Here is a 16,198-nt window from a genome sequence, read left to right on the forward strand (position 1 = left end):
CATACTGTTTCATTAGTTAGATGGTGGTTTGGTGAAATTTTTATAGACTTTTAATGATTTATGGTTTTCCATGATGTTTTCTTAGGCAAATTCCACCAAATTATAGCTTTCCAAAAGTTGTAGTATTGTGAATAATGCTTTAGTATGATAACATTTTCAATTTAAAACCCAAATCAGGCTGAATGTGCCTTTCTTTTTGAGGGTAAAATTTATTCATAGTGCTTTGAAGACACTGATATCCTAGTTTCCTGTTACCTTTAATCAAAAGTAATTACAGTCTTGTTGAAAAGTATATTACGTATCAAATAATGAAACTTCAAGTTGTAGTAAAAGTGAAAAAAATGTAAAGGAAAAAAAAACCTGTCTTTTTGATTAAGGCCTTATGGAATAGGATTTATATTTAATCAGAATTACTAGAGTTCCTTTTTTGGTGATGAGTGCAAAAGAAGCAAGTGGAATTTTTAGATCTCTTGTTTTCTGACATCTTCTTTTATTACAACTTCAGCCAAGTATGGTGTGTTGATATGAGATACTTTTGAAGCTCATAATCTTTTTTTTAAAAAATGGAAACTACACAAAAATCACATATTGCTAGATTGGGTGTTGAAATTATTGGTTTATATTTCTTATAAACATCTTTTCTGGTCAGCATAAATTTCCTTTAATTTCCATTTCTAGTAAGGTTTCATTTTGAGATTTAACATGTATGAAGCCAGTATAAAGTTTTGCAATTTAGTAATTCTGGATGCCAAATCATTTAAGATGAAAATTGAAATGTGATGTTTATAGAAGAAAATTGATTTTCCTCTTCTGTAATGTCTAAATATTTGTCCTCTTCCTCATCTTCTGCTTGTTAATCCTTTCTTAGTTGACAGGTGGATAACTGTTCTGTTCCAGATACACAGTTAGCTGATGGTAATCTTAAAAGAAAAAAAAAAAAAGGGATCCCTGGGTGGCGCAGCGGTTTGGCGCCTGCCTTTGGCCCAGGGCGCGATCCTGGAGACCCGGGATCGAATCCCACATTGGGCTCCTGGTGCATGGAGCCTGCTTCTCTCTCTGCCTGTGACTCTGCCTCTCTCTCTCTCTCTGTCTGTGACTTAAATAAATAAATAATAAATAAAATATTAAAAAAAAAAGATTTATTCATTTGAGAGAGAGAGTGAGTGAGAGAGTGGACAAGTGGGGGGAGGGGCAGAGGGAGAGGGAGAAGCGGACACTGGCTGAGCAAGGAGCCCATGTGGGACTCTATCACAGGACCCTAGAATCATGACTTGGACTGAAGGCAGACCCTTACTGACTGAGCCACCCAGGCGCCCTCACAGTGATCTTTGAAGGGGCCACTTTGAATTTCCTTTAACAATATCTAAACTGAAAAAAAAAATCTAAACTGGATGAATGGTCTGGTGGATATAGAGAATTTTGGAAAACCTCTAAATCCTCCTCAGCAATCTTTTGTATGTTCTGGTAGGCAGCAGTGTAGACTTTTAATGCTTTGCCAAGAAATAACATTTTGGTAATGATACATTCTGAAAATACAATCTTTATATCTTTTATTTTCTGCTTTCCAAAATTGTCAAAAATTTCCTCCAGAATGCAAGTTGTTCAGGGAGGATCCATAGAAACTCTCTGCAATTTGGTTTCTGCCTGTGAAATGATATGTTGAACATCAGTGATCAGGGTTTCGCTGACGTGTTCTTCCTGAGTTAACGGTTTAGCTTCTCTATTCCTTTCTATTAATGTCACTTTGAGGTCATCTGCTTTCATTTTTACAAAGGCACCATAAACCTTCAAAGGTTCAACCACTTCAGCTGCAAATCTTTCCATCTCTGTTCATTGATAATCCTAAGGTGTGGCAAACTCATCAAACTTTTCAGGCCCTGCTTTAAATTTGAGGTCTCTGTAGAGGCAAACATGCTTATTTCATGCTCAGTTTGCTTTGTCTCGCAGTCTAGCGGTTTTCTGCACATAAGCAGTGAAGATTTGGCATTGCCCTCCACAATGCGTCTCCACATTTGATAGCATCATGTGGTTCTCTGGTTTGAGCAGACTGGTTTTCCAAGAAGCACCTCCACATCTTGCCTTGTGCTCCACCAGATCCCAGACTGGGGCCTCTGACCTGGACATAAACTGAGGGGCAAACTGCCACTCCCTGGAGCCCCTCATTTTTAATGTTTTATTTTCTAATTTTTCTTATTTTGTTGTAGTAAAAAAAAATCATACAAAACTTATCATCCTAACCACTTTTAAGTGTATAGTGAGGTAGCACAACTATATGCAGTTTGTAGTGCAACACATCTCTATAACTTTTTCATCTTGCAAAGCAAGTTCTAAACCCACAGAACAACTCCCCTTTCTCCCTCTCCCTCACCTCTGGAAATCATCATTCTACTTTATGTTTCTAAGAATTTGACTACTTTAGAGATATCTCATATAAGTGGAGTCATGTAGTATTTGTCGTTTTGTGACTGGCTTATTTCACTTAGCACAATGTCCTTCAAGTTTAGTATTGTAGCACAGAACAGGATTTCCTCAGTAGCATCTAGAATGTCATAATTACTTTGATGTGTTTGTTGAAAAGTTACTTAAGCAATTCAGAATGATTTTTTTTTTTTTTTTACATTTTAAAGCAAAGAAACTTCTTTGTGAATGATACCTAAGGGGAACGCCCATTATATAAAGTGATAATAATGATCATTTAAGTATAACTTTTTTATGCGCAGTTTTATTTAATAATATTTTTAAAAAATTAATGAATACAATGAGTCACTAAAATTATCTTAATAATATGATGACACAGCATGCTATGAATTCACTTTTTCATTTGAGTTCTACCTCCTGTGGTGTGCACAGATAGAGCAGATGCTCTCAAACTTTTACTTGCACACAGGCCACATGTATTATAATGACATATTCGATTGAACAGAAAGGAGTAAAATCATTTCCTTTCTAAAAGTGAAATATTTATAGAAAATGGTTGTATTATGCAAAAATTATGTCCATTAAAAGTATATTATGATACACAAAAATTGAATTTAAAAATATCCCCTGTGCCTAAAACAATAGTTATAGATAATAAAAATTCATAAGAGGTCGTGCTTGGTCATGTGTAGGGAACAAAAGAGACAGATCTCAAACTAATTCTTGTTTCTAGCCAGAGTAGATAGCAGTACTATTCATTTTTTAAGAATAAGAAACTTATGGGATGGTACTAGTTTTTAAAGAGGATAATAACTTCAGTTTGGAAAATCTTGGGTTTTGGATATCGATGAGTGTTCCAAGTAGAAATGTTCAGCTAACATTGTATGTATGGATCCAGATTTTAGGAGAACTCTGGACTTAGAGATATTGATTTGGGAGTTAATACCATACAAGGGAAAAATTTACGTAATGAGAAGATAGAGTTCAGTTGTCTATGGGATGAGCTTAGTTCTTAATCCTAGTTAATTTATAATCTAGTCAAGAATAATCAAGAATTAACTACGTATTTTAAAAGAACAAGTGAATCCAAGTTTTGCTGAAGTCCTGTAAAGCCTCTGTGGAAACCTGTTTAAAAAACATTATCTTATAGGATAAACTAAAAGTAAAATTCAATCAAACTTTTCACAGTAGCTCCAGTTATCTTTCTAAATACTTCTGTACTTAAAATAATTTAGTGTCTCCTCTCTACATACAGAAGATTTAAAAGATGACCTTGAAATATTTTATGTAGATTTCATTCATATATTATGGATCTCCCTGTATTGTAAACATTTATTTTATTTTCATTTGTTTGCCTTCACAAATTGTGAGATATTTGAGGTCAGGGACAAAATTTTATTTTTAAAGGCTAAATGTCATTGACTTTATTGATAGTGATACTTCTACTTGAAACCCTAAAAACATAGAAATTGTGACTGACATCCAAGAAATGTTGTTGGACTTAAAAATTGACCTAAAAATGAAATTCTACTGATAACGTGTTTGGCAGGCCTATTGCTTCTTCCCACCAACCAACTTACTGCTAATGTTGCTGGTCTCCCAAATGATGAGGAATCATGATTTCTCCATCTGATCAGTCTTCCCTGTTGTGAAATATCTTACTGATCTGCAAGGACTACAGAGTTTACTCAATCAGATAAAACAGAGTTTAGTTGAGTATTGTCTGCGTGTGTGTGTGTGTGTGTGTGTGTGTGTGTGCGCGCGGGCGCATGTGCTCTGAATTGAGATTCATATAGGGCCAGAGAAATGCTCTCAATTAATATAACTATCTCATCACAGACTTGGGAATCTCATTCCCTTTGCTCATGTTTATTATGACCCTTCCAGTTTTCAAACAGTGTTCTTAATAGAAAATATAAAACCACATTTGAAGTTGACTGTTTTGTTCTTTGTATATCATCTTTACTTGAGATATTATTTGTCTCAACAATAGTCCCCTTCTTTCTAGTTCTTCTCCTCCTCCTTTCCCATCCCCTCCCTCCCCTCCTCATCTCCTCCTCCTCCTTCTCCATAACATGCTTCACAAAAAGGACTTTTTAAAGGATGTTAGCATTTACTATACTCCTCTCTCATTTTAGCTTCAGATTTTTCTGATTCTGCTCTTAAAGTCCATGCTCTTTATTTGTCTTTGGTTAGACATCACAAACTGCTGTCTTATATACATCTCTTTAAAACTGGGCTGGTCAGAAAATAATCTTTGTAGTTCCATAAATGTCTAGGTTCTTCGTTATCTTTTGTTCTTGTTTTACTTTTTTGTTTGCTTGTTTTTTTGAGTAATAAGGTTGAATGAATCAGAAATAATAACTGTGAAGTCCTGTACTCTGAGGCCTAAGAGCAACCTATGACAACATCTGAATCCAAGCCTCATATTTATGTATATTTCACCTGAATAAAAGTTTAAATGTGCACTTTTTAAAGCATGTATCCTTACTTTCTCATTTTGGATGATATACAGCATACTGCTTGTTAGAAGAGGTTATTTAAAGATTTTTAGACACCTGCAATGCAGTCTGCTTGAGGATTATTACAATAGCCTGATTTAAATATCAATTTGTCAGTTTGAAGAATTAGATTTCTACAGTATATCAAAATTGACTTTTGGTTTTTAATCAGATGGCAAACTAATGTGGGTTGCTGACTCCTTCTTTCCGGTGTAACCCTAGAGATGCTGTAGGTGGAGGACTGACAAAGTTGAGATACTCATATAAAATAAAATAAAAAAAAACTAGGGAAATCGAAGTGTCAGAAAATGGCAGGCCAGAGCAGTTGGAGGGACCATTGTCTCTGAGAAAACCTGTGAGGGGAGCCTGTTTGTTGTGCAAATTTTGGACCCTCACAATACCCCAAGTTCCTCCTGTTCCACTCTTTCACCACTGAGATGCCAAGCAATAGAATTCCAGCTGTCAGAGGGATGGATTCAATGGGGGAACACTAATATGATTTTATGAGGATCTTATAAGGAAAAGAAAGTCACTGAGCCTGCCCTTGACACCCCTTCGTGAGCCCATCACCATGGAACTGCACAACCAAAGGACATATCAATTCAGAAGTCCAGAGAGCTCCCTGCTAAGCAGAATCCCCTAATGGGAAGGAAATAAATGGCCATCAGATGGTGGATGTGAGCTTGTGAGAGAAGTTGTCGGAACTGAGTCACTGCCTCATCCTCCCACCCTAGCTGGATTTTACCTGGGATAACAAATTGATACGAGAGAAAAAAGAAACAAAAATAATCAGGGAAAAGTTGGATTTTAAATACTGGTAAAAGAAAGATCTGCTCAATAAAATACAATGACCATGAGTATATATTTAAAAAAAGCAATATAGGGATGCCTGGGTGGCGCAGCGGTTTGGCGCCTGCCTTTGGCCCAGGGCGCGATCCTGGAGACCCAGGATCGAGTCCCACATCGGGCTCCCGGTGCATGGAGCCTGCTTCTCCCTCCCTCTGCCTGTGTCTCTGCCTCTCTCTCGCTCTCTGTGACTATCATAAATAAAAAAAAAAATAAAAAAAAAAAAAGCAATATAATTCATCGAATGTAGTTGGAAGTTTTAGCATCTGTTTCTCAAAAATTGATAGATTTGGCAAACAAAATATAAGCAAAATTATTGAAGATCTGAATAAATAATAATTAGCTAGGATTAATAGCTGTATATTTCCATCACCAATATGAATATATTTATTCTTATTGTGCACACTTGAAACGACGCTTTTTTTTAATTTTCTTTTTTTTAAGACTTTATTTACTTATTCATGAGAGACAGAGAAGGAGAGAGAGACAGACAGACAGAGACACAGGCGGAGGGAGAAGCCAGCTCCGTGCAGGGAGCCTAATGCAGGACTCGATCCCGGGACCCCAGGATCACGCCCTGGGAGGAAGGCAGGTACTAAACCACTGAACCATCTAGGGATCCCCTAAAACTTGACAAAATTAAGCAAATATCAGATCATAATGGTACCCCAAAGGAGCCTCAAGTAAAGTCCAAATGAAACAATATCATATTTAATGACCAAATATAAAATACTAGGTGTAGATAAGAAAGGATAAATTAAAAACTAACAATCATAAGACTATGTATCTGGAAAAAAATAAAATGCAAGTAAATAATTTGTCAGTTTTTTAATGGGAAAAATCAGAAAGTAATTATTTAAACCTAAAAACTGAGGTTCAAATCAAGTCTGTAAACCAATATCAAGTAATTAACCTTATTTGACCCCTGAGCAAAATTTAATATCTTTGAGAATTTCCTTTCTCTTTAATACAACTCTTTCCTTGGCCTCTCTGACAATAGCTCTGTCTAGCTTTGTGGCCTGTTGCCTCAGGTCCCTTGCAAAGTAATCCTTCTTAGTCCTTCCATGAAATGCTCTAATTCCTCAAGATCAGCATAAGACTTTATTCTCTAATTTTTCTCTTCTTTATACCTATACAAATCCATACACCTGCCTTTAATGATCAAATGCTTACAAAATACTTCCTAGCTTATACTCTGTTCTATACCTTTCCTTTGAGTGCCAAACCCATATGTCCCATCTGCCTATTGACATCTCGGCTTGATTATCTAAAAGCAGATCCAACTTAAGACTCCCAAGAATATCCCTGTGACCTTTCTCTTAATCAGATTCCTCTCTAATGATGCTGATAATACTGTCCAATATATCAATGTTGTATTAATAAAACATTACTATATTGATATAAATGATACTAGCTTCTTGTGTAGTATACTTTCTATATACTTGATGATGTTCCTAATAATTTATTTATATACTTTCATGTATTCTTTTTCACCACTCCATAACCAGGGTTATTAATTGTAATCAGAACTTAAAGACTTAAAGTGATTTATAGAGAGATTTTGTAACTTGCTCAAAGTCACATAATTAGAGAGTTGCTGAGATGAGCTATGAGCCTAAGTTATCTGACTCCAGAGCCTTCACCATAATCTCTCAGCACACATAATTGAATCCTGCCAAGTCCAACTGAACAATTTCTGAGTCCTGCCTATTCTATAATATTCACTAAATACCTGTATTACTGAGAGTACCTAGATGACTGTAACAAATACCTGCCTAATGTGTAATTGCTCAAATCAACTTAAAAAAGGTATTTCATTCAGAAAATATTCCAAGATGTGATACACTTGCTTGTGCTTGACTCCCTTTCATGCAGTCTCCTTCTGTCATATGGTTTTGTGTTTCCCTATGACCTTACTGCATCTGTATCACGCTGGTAAAAGGGTGAGGGCATAGAGGGTACATGTTGGATGTTTTTTCGATCAGCTACTAACAGAAGTGGCTCATATCCCTTCTGCTCAAAGCCATTAGTTAGAACCCATTCAATAGATAATATTTAATAGGTAACTGAGGAAAGAGTAGGGAAATCTCCCCCCACTGTATAAAGGTATACATCCTTGCTCTTGTATAAAGCTATAGGCACTTCTCACGTGGCTAGCTTATATCCTCTCCCAAGTAATCTCTTTGCATTTGTTCTTATTCTTTTCCAGTGTATTCTCTAATATTAACATAACCTGATCAAGTCCTTTTCTTGCTAAAAATTCTTCAATCCTTTCCATTGCTTGTGAGAAGATCTCAACTCTAGCAAGGTTTGGCCTCCACTTGTATTTTCAACCTCATCACACTTCATACTCTCCTTTTTTGGAGCTCCAGAGCTCCAGACTATCTTTAAGTTGCTTCATCTAGCCACAGATAATCTTTGTATATGATGATGCATCTCCTTGGCATGCTGTCCACCTTCCTGGCCAGTTCTAACTCATTCTTCAAAACTAACAAACACCTCACTACCCCAGGGAAACTTCATAGCATTCTCTTTAGTCAGCACGTCCAAAATTCTGAAGTCAGTTTCTTTCATATTCTTGCTGCATATTTAATGTTCTTTCCTTACATTATAATGCTGCTTTCATTAATTCTAATAATCTAGTGCATATTAACATACATATTAGACTATTTCAGGATGGACATATTAATATCTGTTCTTCGCAAATTTTTCTATCATTCTAATGCCAGAAAGCATGTTTTTTCGAAGGGGCTAAATGGAGACTATATAAGCATTCTTTATGAAAATATGTGTGTGTGTGTGTGTGTGTGTGTGTGTGTGTGTGTTAGAATAAGTGAAACTATTCAAGAAGGACAAGTGGACCCAGAAAATTTTATTTGGAGTTTTTGTGGCAAGATTCTAAATTGTACAGGGTATACCAAAATTATGTTAAAAGGGTACATCAAGACAAAAATGATTTCTTAAAAATATTTTATTTATTTATTCACGAGAGACACACAGAGAGAGAGAGAGGCAGAGACACAGGCAGAGGGAGAAGCAAGCTCCATGCAGGGAGCCCGATGTGGGACTCGATCCGGGGACTCCAGGATCACGCTCTGGGCCGAAGGCAGGGGCCAAACTGTTGAGCCACCCAGAGATCCCCAAGACAAAACTGATTGTTGTCAGAATCTGATTTGAAATTTGGGTCTTCTAACTTCCAAATCTTTGTTAAGTTGATCACGTTGTCTCAAAGAATTAGTATGCCGGGTTTTTTTGTTTTTGTTTTTGTTTTTTTTTTAGTACATTCTAGTTCATTCATGTTTATAGTCTACCAACTTGCTCAGACATGAACCAGGTAATCATGAAACATACATAGATAGAATTGGCCTTTTAAATCTCAATGAATCCTAAATCATCCTTGCTCTTCACCAGGAAATTCTGAGAGATAGAAAAGAAGTTGGGAAGAAAAATTATTCCTCCCCCTCTATACCCCAAATCAAGAATTCATTAAAATATATCAAGCATTATTTTGTACTTCTTTTTGTACCAAACGTCACGTTTTTGCAAGATACAAGGAATAGAAAGATGAAAAAAATGATGAGGCTCATGCCCTTCAGCTGAATCACTCAGCAAGCAGGATTAGAAGAAAGAATCTTCAATTGTGGGGATTTTTCTCACGGTAAAGGTGGCAATGACAGTAGGAGAGAATCCCAAACAGCTGTTGAAGGATAAGGTGAGATAGGGAAGCCACAGGCATTTGGGCAGAAGGTACTCTTAGCACAACACAAAACAATTTCACATAGTCACGGATGTTTGGAAAGTGAAAGCAGCAGACAGACCACCCTGTGTGTGATCATCTGAGATGCATTGGCTCAATTTCAGCAAAACTGTCATGTAGCCTCAGGGACAGATCCATAAAAGAGAAAGCTGAAATTGGGCGGTAGCTTATAGCTCCTCAAATCCTGTTTGGGGAGAAAGGGAAAAAGGCTTGGAAAAAGGCCATACATCAGCATGTATGAAAGGTCATCCAATATGTTTTCATCAAATTCCTAATAAAAATGATAGTGTCAACACCTGCTAAGAAAAGCAAAGACTAAATCAGTTCTCTGCAACAAAAAGTGTCGAACATTGGCCTCTTCAGCTTCCTCAAAGTTTGTCAAGCAGGTTGTGCTACTGACCACAGCCTGGTTTATGAATATTGAGGACCGAATTCACCACACTGGTCTAGAATGGACATAAATCACCTCTTCAGTTTTCTTAAAACAAATTGCTCCCTTCCTTCCATCACAACCTAGTGAGAAAGAACAAAACACATATATTTCAGTGTGATGGGTGTTTTTAAAAACTCTCTTTCCCAGGTCATTTTTACGAGGTTTTATTTAGTGATTGTCTCGGTGTTCTGAATCCATGGTGCAATTTCTTATTTCAATATTTGACATTGAGACAGAGAATGGCTAAAACTTGAAATTATGCATTTCATGAAATATGTATATACATGTACATATACACACATAGATGTAATTACTACTTGTCATATAAATAAAAGGAATTGACTTTCAAAATTAAAGGTATGAACCCCATGAAATTTTTAAGCCTTTTTTTGGAATCTTTTGTCTCCAAATAATAGAAATTCTATTACATATTACTTAGAGGAAGAAAAGTAGAGAGAAAATGGGCAGAAGGAAGAACAGAAGAAGGATAGAGGGAAAGAAGGAGGAAGAATGAAAAAGAGGGGGAAGGAGGAAAAGTGACATATGTTATTAAAATATCGAAATAAGTGATAGTAGTTCACTGAGATATAGTCCAAACTTCTGAGACTGGAGTAGGAACTAGAAAGCAATTACATCCTAAGGCAGATGTGACTTGGTCCTCTTTACAATGGTGAATGACATCCTATTGCAGGTCCTCTCTGAGCATATCCTCCCTTCTGTTTCTCTTCAAGCTAGCTTTCTCCAATTCTCTGTGTGCATGGCTGTATATGGGAGCCTTGCAAATCTAGCATTCAGAGAGAAGCACTAATGTTTCACAATCCCAAATACAATTTTAGAAGACAAAGCTTCTTTTTGACACCATTTGGATCAGGTGCCTAACCCTCTTACCTTCAGGTACGGCTAATGATTAAGGGTCACGGTTCTCAGGGGTCACATCTCAGGGTGGGAAAAATTCTTGGAAAAATGCAGCTGAGTTAGGTTCCAAATAAACCATTTAAAATGCTATTTGTAAATAAATAAAAGCAAATTCCCATTTTAAAGCATACCATTCTCATATATGAAGTTAGTGAGATCTCACATGTCTGTATGAATAGTGTATGATAAAAGTATTCTTTGAGAGCATTCTCCCAAGCTTAATAATCTAGCCTCAATTAGCTACAGACATTTTCAAATCTTTTGTTGAATAATTAACATGTGATTAAACTACACATAGTTAAAAGTGAACTAATTCATAAATTTTTTTTTAATTTAATTATGATAGTCACACACACAGAGAGAGAGAGGCAGAGACACAGGCAGAGGGAGAAGCAGACTCTAATTCATAAATTTTGACATTAGATTCACCCATGAAAACACAACAAATCAAGACAATGGACATAGACATACACTCCAAATCTTTCCTCATGCCTGTTTATAATTTTTCCAAATTGCTTTCTTCTCAAGCACTCCCCCATTCCTAGGCAGCCACTGTTATACTTTCTTTTGTTAAAAAACAAATCTTTATTTCTAGAAGCGTATATAAACGGAATAATAAAGAATTGACTCTTTTGTCCCTCCTTTCACTCGGCATACTTCTTCTGAGATACATTCATATTGTTGCATATGTTCAATATTTCATCCCTTTAATTGCTGAGCAGCATCCACTAGTATTAACACTCCAAAATTCGCTTATCCATTCATCTATTAATGGATTTTTTGGGCTACTTCCAGTATTTGCATTATACATACAAACCTGTATGAACATTTTTGCACAACTTTTTGTGTGGGCATATGCTTTTATTTATCTTGGGTAAATACCTGGGTATGGAATGCCAGGACGTTTCTGAAGCAATCTTATCAGTTTGAATTCCCACCAGCAGTGCATGGAAACGCTAATATGCCTGTTTTGCCTATACTTGGTATGATCAATCATTTTAGGTTTAGTCATTCAAATATGTGTGTAGTGGAATCTAATCGTGGTTTTAATTTACAACTCTTTTTTGACTAATCATGGTGACACCTTTGCATGTAACTGATTATTTGCAATCAATATATTTTCCTTTGTGATTCAAATCTTTTGTTCATTTAATAAAATTGGTTGTTTGCTTTCTAATGATTAAGTTACAATAATTCCTTACATATTCTACATACGATCTTTTTGTTTCAAATGTGTTTTGCAAAAGGGACACAGTCTGTCTCTTACCTTCTCATTTTTTGATGAAATTCAATTCATTGGTTTTTTTCTGTTATTGTTCACATTTTAAATCATATTTTAAAATTATTTACCAAAGCTAAAATCATAACTTTTTCCTAATTTTTGCCTAGATATTTTTTATTCTTGCATTTATATTGATGATACATTTATGTTTATTTTTTCTGAATTAAATTTTATTTATCCTAGGGCAAACTCAAAAGGTTTTTTGTTTTCTTTTCTTTTTCGCTAAATCCTAGCACGTTATTATCAAAAATCCCTGAACATTTGCCATGATACACTTGAAAGCAAAGCAAGTAAGACATAAATACAGATATGGATATAACATAAAAAGCCTAATTAAATTTTGAATATGGTATAAGGTAAGTACCAAGTTGTTGGGTTTTTTGTTTTTGTTTTTGTTTTTTTTTTGGTATTGCATAAGGCTATCCAATGTTCCAGTACCATTTGCTGACCGATTTATCATTTTCAAATTGAATCACCTCAGCATATTTATCAAAAACCAATTGCTGATATACGTGTGGGACTATTGTGTTCGACTAATTTATGTGTCTATTTTTAGTACAATATCACAAAAACTTTATAACTGTAGCTATATAAGAAGTGTTGAGGTTAAGGTACTTTAAGTTCTAAAATGTTATTAATCTTTTTAGCATTGCTTTAACTACTTCAGATACATGGCTCTTCTATATGCATATTAGCTTTTTAACATTATAAATAAGCCTGCTTGTATTTTAACTGGGTTGACTTGAATATATGGGTCAATTTTGAAAGAATTAGCATTTTAATTATATTGAGTCTTCTGAGCCATTAACATAGTATATCTCTTCATTTATTTAGGTCTTTCACTTCTATCAGCAACATTTGTTTTGTAGTAGTCAATGTAAAAGTTATGCCTTTGCTCAAATATATACTTACATATTTGTTAAATATATTCCTAAGACTTCCACATTGTTATACTATTGTAAATAGTTTCTTTTATTTCAATTTCCAGCTTTTCATTGTCTGAGCCACTCCAATTTTTTTTTTCCTAAAGATCTGCTATTTATTTATTTATTTATTTATTTATTTGATAGAGAGAAAGAAAGAGATAGTGATTGAGCGTGAGAGGGGAAGAGAGAGGGAGGGAGAAGCAGGCTCTCTCCTTAGAGCAGATACGGGGCTTGATCCCAGGACCCTGGGATCATGACATGAGCCAAAGGCAGATGCTTAACTGATGAAGCCCCCCAGGCACCCTCCAATTTACTTTTAATAAAAATATATAGATACTAAAAAAAAGAATATAGATACTCCAACTTGCTTTTGATAAGAGTACGATTTATCTTTTTCCATACTTTAAATTATAACCTATCAGTATCTTTATATTTAAATATTTTGGGGTTTTTCTTGTTTGTTTCCTTGTTTTTGTAAACAGCACATAATCAAGTCTTGCGTTTTTATTTAATATGATAGTCTTTGTCTTTTAGTTGGGGATTTGAGACCAGTTGTATTTGACTATGAATGGATAATTCATACTCAATTATTCATATGAATAATTATATGACGAATTAAATCTAATGTCGTATCTCTTATTATTTATTTGACCTCTGTTTTTCTTTGTCCTCTTTACCAATTCCTTTAGATTATTGAATATTTTTTCATGATACCATTTTGATTCATTTTTTTTCACTATTTACCAGAAATTGTTTTGCTCTTTTAGTGATTCCTTAAATTTTCTAGTATATATTTTTAAATCAATTCATTCTACTTTCAATATATATTACACCACTCCACAAATAGTGCTAAAAACTTAGAGCAGAATATGTCCATCCTCTCATGGTTTTTCTGCCATTTGTTCTCAGACATTTTATCTCTGTTTTTTTTATTAGTCACACAAAAATTGTATGTATGTAGGTATGTATTTTACTGTAAGCAGTCACTTAGCTTTTAAAAAGATTTGAAAGCATAGTATTTTGCATTTAACAAGTTAGTTGTTTCATGTGGAAAGGTAAATCTGTACTCTGTTTTTTCCTCTTGGTCAGAGAAACATGTAAGGTTATCCTTTACATGAGATTTTATGCCTTATTCTTTAGAGTTATATAGTCTGTCCAAAGATAAGTATTATTTATTAATCAGATAAATAATAAGCAAAAACAAAGATAAAAGACTCTAGATTTAATCATCCTTGATACTTCAAACCAAATACTATAGTATTTGGGGATTCTGCAACAGTAAATATTTAAGCTTAAGAATCATGCTGGGTATAATTATGAATCTGAAATATTTTCTACTTTAATTTTTTCAGTTGAAAATTTCAATTTTCAATTTCAAATTTTTGTTTTGGGAAAGTAACAAGACTGTGATATCAAATTGACACCAATTGATTGATAGATGTTTATATAATCCAGAACAAAATTCTGTGGGGCTATATGTATGTTTAATAGGGTCAGACAGTACAAGGGATAATAAATAAAGCTTGGATTTCTGAGAACTGGGTGTCTATGAAACATCTAACAAGTACTTTAGTAGAATGTTTATGTATGTGCCTAGAGTTCATTGGGGAGGTTACAAATTATTGGCAGTATTAAAAATAGCTAGCCAAGTTCTTGAGTATGAGGAAACTGTCAAAGAGAGTTAAAAAGAGAATAAAGAGGCAGCCCGAGTGGCTCATTGGTTTAGCGCCGCCTTCAGCCCAGGGCGTGATCCTGGAGTCCCAGGATCGAGTCTCACGTCAGGCTCCCTGCGTGAAGCCTGCTTCTCCCTCTGCCTGTGTCTCTGCCTCTCTCTCTCTCTCTCTCTCATGAATAAAGAAATAAAATCTTTAAAAAAAAAGAGAGAGAGAGAATAAAGATTAAATCTGATGTGTGATCCTGGAAAACGCAAGTACACAGCCACCAATTAAAACATAAATCATGTAAGAAGACAGAATGAGATAATGTTTCTAAAGCTTTATTGCATTGTTGAACTAAATTAAAAGAATTCTCTTCTCTAAATAAGAAGACTGTATTTTTCAATTCTATAACTCAAAACAGGATATTTTTCATTTCCAGATTTTAATGTACAAGGAAGGATCAATTGTTTTGAAGATAATACACTCATCCACCCCTTCTTTATTTTGAGGAAAAGAAAGTCATGTTATTAAAATAGACCTAGAAATGGTGAGGGTGTAGATTAGCACATTGTCATGTAGTTGGAGACTTTTATCGGGGCTTGAAGTACATAGTTTAATTTAACAAATATTTACTAAATACCTGCTTATAACCAGTTACTATTTTTGGAGCCAAGATATATGAGTGAGTAAAGAAAAATATCTCTGAACTGATGGAGTCAGGATAGATTACATAATTTGCAGGGTTCAGTGCTAAATGAATATACATAGTCTATTGTAAAAAAAAAAAAAAGGAATTTCAAGGTGGCGAAGACAAGAGCACTAAACTAACACAAAGAATAGGTCTCTGTAATTTCACAGGTCATCCATCCATAAAGCTATTCCAGTGTGAAGTTAAATCCTGTGGGAAGAAATATATGACGTATAGAATTTTAAGTATATTCCCAATTGTGCCTTAAAATCTCCTCCCTTACATCCTAGATTCTAGATTTAAGAGAAGAATTTTAAAAAGAAGATATTTTTCCCTTAATATGCCTTGAAAATATACTCTGTTGGAACATTAATTTGAGTATTTCAGTAAAATTTCCATAATACTAATAAAGAATAAATACTTCTATAAATATTTAAAATAGTGACATTTCCATATAGGGCACATAGTAAATAAAAATGCAGTTTAAAATTCTCCAACAGCTCACTATCACTTTTCTTATACTTGTCTTCCCAACATTGAGGTTTAATAGGTAACTTAGATTTAATGTACATGCATACACATTTTAGAAGATACTATGGGATGACATACAATTTCATTTCAACAGCCAACTCACCTGCATGTCCCAGCTTCAAACATAATTAATACCAGCTTTTGATAGTCTACATTTTGTGAATTGGTTATCCATTGACTAGGTCAGTGCTCAATCATTCTGAATAGGCAATGTGTAAACTATCTGTAAACATTCTAACCGTA

The 16,198-nt window shown here is 34.7% G+C and overlaps 1 pseudogene; it reads right to left on the bottom strand.

The window, feature by feature from the left end:
- Nucleotides 1–596: 596 nt before the first annotated feature.
- LOC112678775 (CBY1-interacting BAR domain-containing protein 1-like) lies at nucleotides 597–2,080 on the bottom strand (annotated as a pseudogene).
- Nucleotides 2,081–16,198: the final 14,118 nt, after the last annotated feature.

This window comes from Canis lupus, chromosome 22 (assembly GCF_003254725.2).
Source record: "Canis lupus dingo isolate Sandy chromosome 22, ASM325472v2, whole genome shotgun sequence".
NCBI lineage: Eukaryota > Metazoa > Chordata > Mammalia > Carnivora > Canidae > Canis > Canis lupus.